The sequence below is a fragment of the Hypanus sabinus genome, chromosome 14 (assembly GCF_030144855.1).
Source record: "Hypanus sabinus isolate sHypSab1 chromosome 14, sHypSab1.hap1, whole genome shotgun sequence".
Lineage (NCBI taxonomy): Eukaryota > Metazoa > Chordata > Chondrichthyes > Myliobatiformes > Dasyatidae > Hypanus > Hypanus sabinus.
In genome coordinates, this window is record NC_082719.1 from 60460763 (window position 1) to 60473300 (window position 12538).

A 12538-nucleotide genomic window follows, 5' to 3' on the forward strand; every position below is an offset into this window, starting at 1 on the left:
AGAAGAGGAGATGCAGGTAGGATTCTACTACTCAAGTGTCACATCCCAGCTGTTCCTGTGTCCCTACTGCTCCAGAGTCTGCAGATCCAAAATTGGGCTCTACAGTCATTAATGCTCATGCCATTGCTCCTGGAGACTATTCTTGCCTCCTGATCTTCACAAGTGAAGAACCAGCCATCATTACCATTGAGCATGAAACCTTTTCAATTTCGCGTACTGCACCCTGTCCTAGCATTTTACCCACTATAATCTTACATGCTGGCATTATCGGGCTTCACCAACTGTGTGACTTTTCTTCTGCTGGGTAATAAGTTCTGCTGCTAAACAACTTGCTTCCTGTATTCTTTCACTGGCTGTGTCTTTATTAACGAAAACTTTACTCTTTTTGTTTTGAGATTCCAGTACCTGTTAAAAATAATCAGCACTTTTATGTGATTTGTAGTTAAATGTCTTTTCAATTTTACTGGAGCCATTGCTGCATTAGGGAAGATGTTTGCTACAGCTGGGCACAATGGAAAAGGACAACCTGGATCACCAGTCCACATAAAACTATTGATAAGTAGCTTTCATTGTAAAGATGGACTTCTTCCTGTTGGTTGTTGCTCTAGTGCAGTGAAATGACTCAGAAGATTGTAATTCAAAAATCACCACATTGGACCTCAGACATGTCTGTAAAACACAGAGATTAATAAAGACTGAAAATGGGCGAGTCTATTCAATGCTTGGAAAATGCACTTCACACTCCGCCTCAGCCTACCGACCTCCCCTCCATGCAATACAACGCTCAGCAAGTGTCAACAGCCTCCCCTATCTCGTGTCAAAAACTGAGAATGGACTTAACCAAGTGAACACGATCCTGCTGCACAATGCCAGACAGGGCTGAGAAACTTCTAACGAGGTTGTTAACAGGGCTGCTCAGTCACTGCTCACCACTGCGTGTGCTAGCATTACACATAGCGTGAAGTTCAAAAACTATGTCTTTCGATCTCTCGCGGAACCTGACCAACCTCCTGCGGAACCCAAGGGTTCTGTGGAGAAACCCTGGTGTAGGACAATGAATGCATCCATCTTTAAAAACTGTTAATATTTTAAGAGTCAGCAGAAGAACAGTAGCAATTACAAGTTTGGATTTTGTTTCTGTACTTTACATTTGACCCGTTGAGTCAATGCGAAGGTCCATCTCTTTCAAAGGCTGAGTATAGAAAAGCTCATCTTACTTATTAGTTGAGTGCGTGGAAATTTTATCTTATTCACTGGTTGAATGTTGAGAAAGCTTTTCTCACTTGTTGGCTGAGTGTGTTTATGAAAAACTCCCCTCATTCATTGACTGATTGTGTGGCAAATGTGCCTTAGTTTTTTGCTGATTTTGTGGGAGAACTCACTTCATTCATTGGCTGAGTGTGTGTGAAAAGCTCTCCTAATTCATTGGCTGATATCATAGCAAAATTATCTTATTCATTGGCTGATTTTTTTTCTGGAAATCTCAACTCATTCATTGGCTGGGTTTAAAATAGCCCTCCGTGCCCCTGATAATTTAGGTATGCTTTAATGACCTACTGACAAATACTTTGGAAAACTTGGGGAAGTGTTTATTGAAAGCAGTGACCATAATCAAATCCAATGAGCAGTCCTTTACTTTAAAGTTGAACATTCAGAATTTAAGTACATTTATTATCAAGCTATGTACACTATGTATATTATATACAACTTTGAAATTTGCCTCCCTTGAAGACAGCCGCAAAACAAAGAAGAAGAAAAAAGAACAAATCATGCAAACACCAAAAGCAAGCAAACAACTGAAGTTCATGAAAGTGTGTCCACAGCCACAAAGACAGTTACTAATGCGGCCAGTCCAGGAGCCACAGCCTCAGTTCAGTGTAAAGAACAGTAAACCTCGCTGAGCAGGGAGCTGAACGAGCCCATCCCTCGCCTCCGTCTCCAATATCCTGAACTTTCACAGTCTTGCTTGGTGCTTAAGTTGTCCAAACCTCAGGTTGTTTCTCACTCTCAGACCCAGTGTCTGCCACTTCACTACAATCTCAGGCCCTGATCCCGCTTCTTCGATTCGTCCTGTATCCAACACCTCTAATTCAGCCTGGCACTTAAATCAATCAAATTTTAGGTCTTTCCACACTCTCAGGCCTAGGCCTGGGTCCCATCACCTCAACTGCATCTCAACTCAGTTCTGCCACATCAAATTACCTCCTACTCTGCTCCAGCAATAGTCAAACATTGGCTCATTTCCCACTCACAAGCCTGGGCCCAGCTGCCTCAATTCAATCCCATAAATGCCATGCTTTAACCACCTTGCACCGTCAAGATTTTGAAACTGAAGAGAAGCAAAGGCACAATTCTTCTGTCAAGTTAAATTCAGTCATCTCTGAAAGCTAACATGAAAACATTTAAAACCAAGCAAGTCTCCATATGGTGTAAAATAGTTCCACTTGTATCTTACTTCTTTTACTTGTAAAACATATGCACTTAAGAATGTGACAACTTCAAATGTTGTGTGCTGATTCTTTTCAGCTGACAGCAGGGTATTTGTTCATAAAGTACACTAGTGGACAGTTTGCTTTACAGCACACCTTGGTCTTTGGTAACAGTTCATTTAATGGAAGCTTAAGTAAATGTTATACATCTGTTTCAGAGGATTGCTTCACTTAAAGTGAAGAAAAATAGCAGGAGCAGCAACAGGAAAAATGTCTACTTGTCATCCTGTCCCAAATGATTTTGACTACAAACCAGGAGAGGATTGAGATCCAAATTAATTTAAAATCATTGAAAAGGAGAAAAGGTGGCATGAGTCAGTCCTGGGCTCTGGGGACCAAAGTAAGAAATAAAGATGTTTAATTCATGAGCAATTAGAAGCAGGAACTTAAGCCCACTCATATTCTTAATCAATTCTTAAAACGACAAGGAACCTGAAGCCATTTGTGGTTTTCCAAAAACTTTTGCTTGAAATTAGCATTTTGCATTTGAACAATAACCATTGGCTCTTGGATCAATCTGATTCAAAACCTTATCCAAGGATTTCCTGTTGTAGGTACGATTGAGAGAAAAGGTCAAGATCTTTTTTTGTACTTATGCTGGAAGATCTGCAACTTCAGCTATTTAATTCTGTCTTTAACTATGAGTAACGCTTGAGAATTCTTGAATAATGGAATTAAGTGAATCTGTGAGCTCAGAACTATTTTGGTGAAAGCCTATTAAAACCTTGAATGTTATTTTTATTTGAAAGTATAATTACAGATGTCAATTAGACTTTGCTACGAAATCCAGATCCAATATGTTAAAAAAAGTGGTAATCATAGAAGTGGGTGGTTATAAAAAAGTCCCTGTAGTTTAAATGCTCTGAAAAGTCTTGCCAGAAGAAGTATTTACGGGATTTTTGCAGAATGTGAAATATCAACATTTTGGCAAAGTTCGGGAGAACAAATATTCAGCAACTAATCTTACTTGATGGTTGTTAATGGAGAACACAGCATCTTAAAAGGGAGGTTTAGGGAAGGTAGTGGTATGGTAGCAATCCTGAGGGGGCTGACTGAGGTAGCAAAGACACAGATTCTGCAGCTGAGGAGCTGAGGTGGTGGTAGAGTCAGGCAATATCAAGATGGAAGTTGATGGCTTTGGTGCATGTATATGTGCAGGGCACCTTTAAAAGATGATTGTTAAGCCAATATTATTCAAGTCAATTCAAGTTTAGTTGTCATTCAGCCATATGTGAATACCCATGTATACAGAGGAATGAGACAGTGTTATTCTGCAGCCAAGGTGCAAATCACAGAACCAACAGACACACATAGCATGTACAAGATAACAAGCACATATATGATGTTGGTAAAGTACAGCCACACAAAAAAAAAGTTCAGAACCTGAGTCCATGAATGCTGCAGAAATCTGCAGTCAACCACAATATAGCTTGACTTCGGCCGAGCAAATAATAGGTGGGGGGGGGGGCAGCACCAACCACAGCCGGATGCTGCACCACCCCTAGTGAAGCGTACCAGCTTCACAGCCTCTCTCCTAGCGGCTGTAAGCAGGCAACCCTGTAGCTTGAGGCCTACTCCTCGCTCTGACCAAGGCCACACATCTCCCCTACTGTCTGCTAATAAATCAGTGAATCAGCACTCCAATCAATGATGTATGTACAAAAGGGTCTTAAGACTAAGTGACTAAGATGATCACTTGCAATTAGTCTTCAAGCCTCCTTCATTCTCCCACTCCTCTAAAGCCTCTCTGATGCAAGCAGCAGCACGATCTGCACCACATCCAGCTCCTTCCGCTGATGGAGTAGACCTCTGATATTCTTGATATCTAGCAGGATCTTGTGGTTATAAAAAGAATGCTTAAATAGGACAGTAGTGACCTTTAGAGAGGAAAATAAACAGCTGTTGAGTATTTATGTGCATTTGTAAGCCAATTTCATTCAGTTGTGAGTTTGCTGCATTGGTTAAAGTAGCTTTACTTCTGTTATTTGCCTTAGAGGGCAAGGACACTAAGATGTCCATTATAAGATGACACATTGGCACTGATTGTAGGATGTTGCTGCTTCAGAAAGCAGCAGAGAAAAAAAACAATATGAAGAAGCTCAAGCCACGTGAGCAGACTCAGTCATCTACCCTGTATATAAAGCAAGTGGAAATTCTCTTTATCATGAACAACATCATCCAGCTCCCAGGGAGCAGGCAGAACAATGAAACGTGGTCAGATGCAAAAAGAGGATATTATTGCTGGCAGGGCTGGTGATATTTGGTGTTGGTGAAGGTATAAAACTACAGAGAAGTCATAGATGAATATTCCTATAGCTAATAATCTGATGCAGGATAGGAGTCAGGCAGTATTTCAGAGGTGGAATCCAACAGCCATTATGTATTCGTATATGCAAGTATTCTTTGGAGACAACTTGAAAAACAGGACATCTTTATGCAAAGCTGTGAGAAATTTTTGAGAGTCACAAGTTTGTTACATGCAACTGAAGACCAAGGAAAATGTCTGTGAATACGTGGTCAGGCTGAAAACCCTGGCAACAAAGTGCATTTTTCTTTCAGGCAATTTTATATTGGGTGTCTGGATTACTTTAGTAGGTAGACTGTTGAGTGAGAGAATCCAGGAGAAGGTATTTGATACACTGTGAGAGACACACAGAGTAGTTGCCTGACTGGAGATGACATATGAGACAGTTCAGGTCAGGCCACAATTCCAGGATCCAAGCAGAGAATGTTAGAGGCAGCAATAGTGGAATAGTTTCTTCATGGCCAAGTCACATGAATGCTACAGGTGCATTTGGTGGGAAACTAGCAGGCTCTCTAAGCTCCAAAGGCAGTAGACCTGGTGTGGAGGTTATGAGAGCTACATGGCCTCAAAATGCTTGTTTAAGATAGTGCAGTGCTACAATTCTCACAGATGGGTATATATCCTTCAAGAAATAACTGTCGATATACATGGTAATCTTCACCTGTTTCTCATCTAAAGTAATATGTGTTTGGAGAGGTCTGACTGAAGTTACAGAAGAATTGAATAAAGAAAAGGTGGAAATAAAAATGCAGATTGGTATCTATTGCCAAGAAGTATAATAAGGACAGTATGTTTAAGGCCACTTTATTGAGTGAGGAAACCACTATGAATTTGCATATTGATATAGTTACACACTAGTCTGTTGGATGCCTTAATGCAGTACTTCAACCACATTCTGCTTAGACAGACCAAGATGGTGAGCGTACACATGTTGCAACGAATGAGGCAAACCTAATGCAAGACATAGGCACAGAGTTTGAGTTAGGATGCCGATGTGACCGTTGAATGGCAAACAGGAGGGAGTGTAGGAAAGCAGGAGGCAGGCAGAACTTATCTTGACTCGGAGTGTAGAAAGGGAAGTGGCAGACAAGACTTTTCATAGCATGGAGAGACGGAGTTACACAGGTAAACCTCGGAACTGGAGTAAACTTAGAATCCTTACCTTGACACAGAGAGATGAAGTTTCACAGATTAACCTCGGAACTGGAGTTGAACTTAGAAAACTTATCTTGACTTGGAGAGACCGAGTTGCACAGGTAAATTTCGGTACTGAAGCAAAACTTAGAACACACAATCCTAAGCGGCCAGGGAACGTTAATTACCACACTGGCAAAACCAACCATCTGGCAACTAGTGGGTGCTGGTCTTGATGAAAACCAGGTGAGCCGCCATCAAAGGAAATTAGGAGAAAGTGGGGAATTAACGTTTGGGACTGTGAGAGTAACTTCCCTTAATGGGAGCCTCCAGGTGAACCACCAGGCTTGTCTGTATTTTCTCAATGGAAATCACGGATGAGAGAAGGGTCTAGGATGAAGGAGCAGGAAATCCAGGTGTGCTCCTCAGGACTGTATCCCTCCAAATCGACCAGGTACTGGTGACCCCTGCCTCGGCGGCGCACATCCAGTATTGGCCGGGCGGTGTAAGCTGGGTAGTCGTCAATGATCTGGGCGGATGGAGGAGGTTCAGCAGGAGGGCTGACAGACACAGGTTTCAGTTAGAAGATGTGGAATGTGGGATGAACCTGCATGGATCTGGGCAGTTTGAGTTTTATTCTTCATGGTGATGCTGTTCAGGCCACGGTACTCAATGCAGGGGAGCAGTGAACCATCTGTCTTCCCCATAAAGAAGAAACCTGCGCTTACAGGGGAAGATGAGGGTTGGATAATGCCAGCCATGAGAGAGTCACTTAGGAAAGCCTCCATTGCTTCCCTTTCTGCTCGGGACAGGTTGTACAACCGACTGGTGGGTAGAGGGACTCCGGGGAGAAGGTCAATTGCACAATCGTAAGGGCAACGTGGAGGCAGGGAAAGAGCTAGTTGCTTGCTAAACACTTGTCCCAGATCGTGACTACTGGAACCTTGGATAAGTTGGAGGGTTCAGAGGCGGATGAGTTCACGGTGACCTCCATTGGGGAAAGGGCTGATTGTAGGCAAGAGGAATGGCAGAACAAACTCCAGCTGACCATCTTCCCAGTGGACCAGTCAATGTGGAGGTTATCACGGCTTAACCAGGGGTAACCAAGAACTATACACCACCCTCAGTTCCATACCCTCCTATCTTCATCTTGCAGCCCAGTTGTTGTCTTTCCTTTTAATCCAAATCCAATTACTGCTTTCTTCTGCTGCACTTGACAAGGACTTGATTGCTTGTTGGAGTGAATAACCCCTCACCCCCATCTTCTGCAATAGACTGATCATGGATGTAGCCACGAGTCCCCTGCATCCCACTTCTACTGGGAAAATCTTGGTCTTCCATCTGCTCTGGGCAGCTTCAGTTGCCAGTTCAGAGTACTTGGTCTTTTTCCTCACAGAAGCTTCTTCAACACCATCTTCCCATGGTACTGTCAATTCCACAACATATGCCAGCTTGGCTGTTGTGAACCACAGGACTATATCTGGCCAGAGTGTTGTAGCCACCATGTCTGGGGGAAACACAAGCTTTTTTCCAAGTCCACGTCCGTTTTCCAATCCCGAGCAACCTGCAGCATGCTTACCTCTTTTGATGTTATATGGTGCTCTGGAGGTTGGCCTGCTGGTACAAACTGTGTGATGTGAACATTTCTTGCCGATGTTTGTGGGAGAACATTTGTGGTGATTCGCCTCTGATTGATGCCAGCTGTCTGAGAACTTGGTTATGCCACCAAGAATGCAGCCCCCTGGCTGAGGCTCATGGTGCATCCTGTTAAAATGTGCCTCAGTGATCCAGGTGCTAGACAAACAGAGCAAGTGGGGTCTTCTCCCCACCACTGGCTCAGGTTCTGGGGTGTGGGTAAGAGGTTCTGATGATAAAACTTAGCTGAGATCCCTCCATCTCCCAGATGTCACGCCAACTGAGTTTCCTCTTATCCAGGCTCTCCCAATTGGTCCATTGGTCCTGCTTGGCCATTGAGATAGCCCTGGCATGTTGCTCTGCCTCCTCCTGTCTTCTTATCTCCTCCACCACAAGCCATCTCTTCTGCACTGATGTTACCTTGTGCCATTGGGGAGCCTTTGGGACGAGCCCGAGCTCTGCTCTCCCAAGTTGGACTTGGCCAACCACATCCCTGAAGCAAAAAGCAGACTTAGCACTCTGAACGGCTTCAGATGGGGTCCACTTCCTCCCTGTTGCCACGGGGGGTCCACTGTTCGAATAACAGTATCTTCAGATTCAATGAGGGTCATGACCAACCTTGCTTAGGTGCATTTGAATTCTCCCACAAAGCTTGCAATTGGTAATTCCAATTTGCCATTCCCTTACAGTCCAAGAGGACTTAAGCATTGTGGAAGTCCAAGGTACTGTTTCACATGTGTGCTGATTGCTCTTCTGAGCTTTTCCACCTTGTTGATGGGGATTTCATACACTCTTAAGGGCCACATGATTCTTGGGAGTATGCCGAACTGGAAGCACCACAGCTTGAGTTATCCTGGCAGCCAGGTCTTGTTGTTGTATGTGATGATATCCTTTTTGAGTTGTTTAAACTGCTCGGTGTCCTTGAGCTTAGCATCGACCCAAGCTCTTCACCTGCATCTCTGACACAGCTGGGACAGGTGTTCTGTCAATATGAAATCTTTGATCTGTGACTTGGCCTTTGGCAATGGAGATGCTTCTGCACTTGCTGGGCTTGATCTTCATCCTTGCCCATGTGATGTTTCGATGAAGCTTTTCCAGAAGTCTCTTGATGCAGGGGACAGTTGTCGTCAGTATAGTTATATTATCCATATAGGCTCGTATTGGTGGTAACCGCTGACCAAACTGTAGCCGTTTTCCTCCCGCAACCCATTTTGAGGCTCTGATAATGAGCTCCATTGTCATAGTGAAGGCCAATGGGGAGATGGTGCACCCACCATGATGCCTGATTCCAGTGGTTGCCAAGCTGTGGTGAAGTCTGATGTTGTGAGACAAACTTGCATATCCTGGAAGTAGTGTTTTAACAGATTTGTTATTGTTGCAGGCACCTGAAAGAATTCAAAAGCAGTTCACAGTAGGGAATGAGGAGCAGATCCACAGGCATTGGCCAGGTCGAGGAACAAGACATGCAGATCCCATTTCATGTAGTCCATTTCACTGCTCTTCCCAAACTTCTGTCAGCGGCTGAAATTGCAGACCACATTCTCCAACATATAGCTCACCTCCACAGCTTCCCCAGAGCATCGTGTCATACTCGGCCCATAATTCATCTCCTGCTACTGACAAACCTTCGCTCCCTCCACTGTACCTCAGTGAACTTGTCCTCTGGCTATCATCCGCAGACCAGCGGACAGTCACAAAGAGACAATCAGCAACTGGGGATGCTTTCCCATCTCTAGCTCTCCCACAGGGAAGAAGCATCTGCCCTGGGCTGAAATGTCCCACAGTCTACCACACCTCCTCTGCCACAGCTATGTCACCCTTTGAAATGCTTCTTGGCTACCAACCGCCATTGTTCCTTGTGGAGGAGCCAACTGTGGAGATCCCATCCTTCAGGGCCCTGGTTCACTGATGCCAGAATGCTTAGAAAAGGGCATGGTGGTCCATCCTAGATGCCAACTGCACCTATTGCTGCCAGGATGACTGCAGCCACACTACTCCAACCTGGAGATCATGCCTGTCTGTCAACCTGATATCTTCCCCTTTGCATTGACTCCCACACCCTAGTAAAGTGGATTCCTTAAGGTTACCCATCATATTAGACCAGTCACTTTCCATCTCCAGTTGCCACCATCCCTCAAGGTCAAACCTGCCTTTCATATCTCCTGCTTCAAACCCATTGTCTAAGCACCACTCAACCCACCTGAGGCTGCACCTTTGGAACCAAGGATGATCGAAGTGGTCCAGTGTACACGGTTTGCCAGCTGATGGATTCACATCATTACAGATGGGGTGTGCAGTGACTGGCCAACTGGGAAGGGTAAAGCCCAGAGGAGAGGTCTTGGCTGCTGACCAAATTCACCTTGGATCTATCACTTATTGATCATTTCAACCAGACCAATGCAGATCATCCTGGAATGCCAAGTGCCGGCTGTAGGTGGGGGTGTGGGGTTCTGTCAGGCCTGCACAGGCAGGCACTTCCCAGTCTCCATCCAGCTAACAGGAGTCACTTGTCACTCATTTCCACCTGAGCACCTGCAGCCTATTTAAACCCAGCTCTCATCCACAGTCCTTTGTTCACCGATTGAACAAGCCTGCTTTAACCAGTTGCTCCTAGCCTTCAGGTCCCTGCTGTCTTGTTGTGCTTAGTATCATTTCTCTCTTTTAGTGTGGTCCCTCATGGCTTGTTATTTTGCAGTTTATGGTAAAAGTTATCGCTCACCGCTAGATCGACTCCACTGCTCCGCCTTTGGGTCAAGCCTCCTCGACATTTCCTGACACTTTAGAATATAGCATTTTGGGTTAACTATGTGTAATATCATTATATTTTGCTTTACATATATAGCTGAAACTACAACAATTCAATCTTGCATGGTGCTTTTAATAAGACTAAGCCAGAGTAGTTCAAAGGAGCATTTCCAACTAAATTACCATTGAGATAAATAAGAGATATTTATGTGGAGATACTTATCCCACCACTAAGCACATCTTTTCCTCCCACCAGTTTCTGCTTTCCACAGGGATCGCTCCCTACGCGACTCTCTTGTACATTCATCCCTCCCATCTCTTCCCACTGATCTCCCTCCCAGCACTTACCCTTGTAAGTGGACAAATACTACACCTGCCCTTTCACTTCCTCCCTCACCACCATTCAGGGCCCCAGACAGTCCTTCCAGGTGAGGCGACATTTCACCTGAGAGTCGGCTGGTGTGGTATACTGCATCTGGTGCCTTCTATATATTGGTGAGACCCGACGCAGACTTGGAGACTGTTTTGCTGTACACCTATGCTCTGTCCACCAGAAAAGCAGGATCTCCCACTGGCCACACATTTTAATTCCACGTCTCATTCCCACTCTGATATGTCTATCCATGGCCTCCTTTACTGTCAAAATGAATCCAAACTCAGGTTGGAGGAACAACACCTTATACTCCGTCTGGGTAGCCTCCAACCCGACGGCATGAACATTGATTTCTCTAACTTCCGTTAATGCCCCCTTCACTTCTTACCCCATCCCTTACCTATCTATCTATATATTTATTTATTATTTTCCCCCTTTCTTTTTCTTTTCTCCCTGTCCCTCTCACAATCACACCTCGCCTGTTCTCCATCTCCCTCTGGTGCTCCCCTCCCCCTTTCTTTCTCCCTAGGCCTCCCATCCCATGATCCTCTCCCTTCTCCAGCTCTGTATCCCTTTTGCCAGTCAACTTTCCAGCCCTTAGCTTCATCCCTCCCCTTCCTGTCTTCTCCTATCATTTCGGATCTCCCCTTCCCCCTCCCATTTTCAAATCTCTTACTATCTCTTCTTTCAGTTAGTCCGAATGAAGGGTCTCGGCCCGAAACGTCAACTGTTCTTTTTCCTATAGATGCTGCCTGGCCTGCTGCATTCCACCAGCATTTTGTGTGTGTTGAAGAGATATTTATACCCAAGTTGTAAAAGGTAATTGGCACCACCCAAGGTCATGGAATGCCATAAATTCACTATAGCATCTCAGTGGGAAATTGTTCAGAGTTTTATGTTCAAAGTTCAAAGTACATTTATTATCAAAGTTCGTATATGTTACCATAATTACTCAGAGATCTGTAGAGTAAAGATATATAATAAAATCAATGAAAATCTACAAAGTAAGACTGGCAGACAACCAATATTCAAAAGAAGACTAACTGTGCAAATAGAAAATTAAACAAATAATCAACAGTTAAGTAAATAAAGAATACAAATAACATGAGCTGTGGACTCCTTGAAAGTTATGGAATCTCATCCATAGGTTATGGAATCAGTTCAGTGTTGAGGGGAGTGGGGTTATGCACATTGGTTCAGCATCCTGATGGTTGAAGAGTAATTAATAACTTATTTGTAATGACAACTTAGGTGCTGCTATTAGGACCGATCCTTTGAAATGATAACACCAAAAAATTTAAAGTTACTGACTCTCTCCAGCTCTGGTTTCTCATAGATCTCTGGTTTCTTTCTCCTGTGGTCAATAATCACCTCCTGGGTTCTGCTGTCATTGAGAGCAAGGTTGTAATTGTGGCATTATTCAACCAGATTTTCAATCTTCCTGCTACATGCCGATTTATCAGCATCTTTAATTTCGCCAGCAACAGTGGTGTTATCAGTAAATTTAAATATAGTACTGGAGCTGTACTTAACCTCACAGTACTTAATATACAGTGAGTAGAACAGGGGGCAAAGCACATACCCTTGTGGTGCACCAATGCTGATGGTGGTTGTGGAGGAGATGTTGTTGATAATCCTTATTCAGTACAAGTTGAAGAAATGAAGGGGAGGATCAAAGCTAAGGTCTTGGAGCTTATTGATTAGTTTCAAGGAGATGATAGTGTTAAATGCTGAGCTGTAGTCAATGAAGAGCATCCTGATGTATGCATCTTCACTGTCGAGATGTCCCAGGACTGAGCGATGAGCCAATAAGTGGCATCTGCTGGTGACCTGTTGTGACAGTAGGCAAATTGTTGT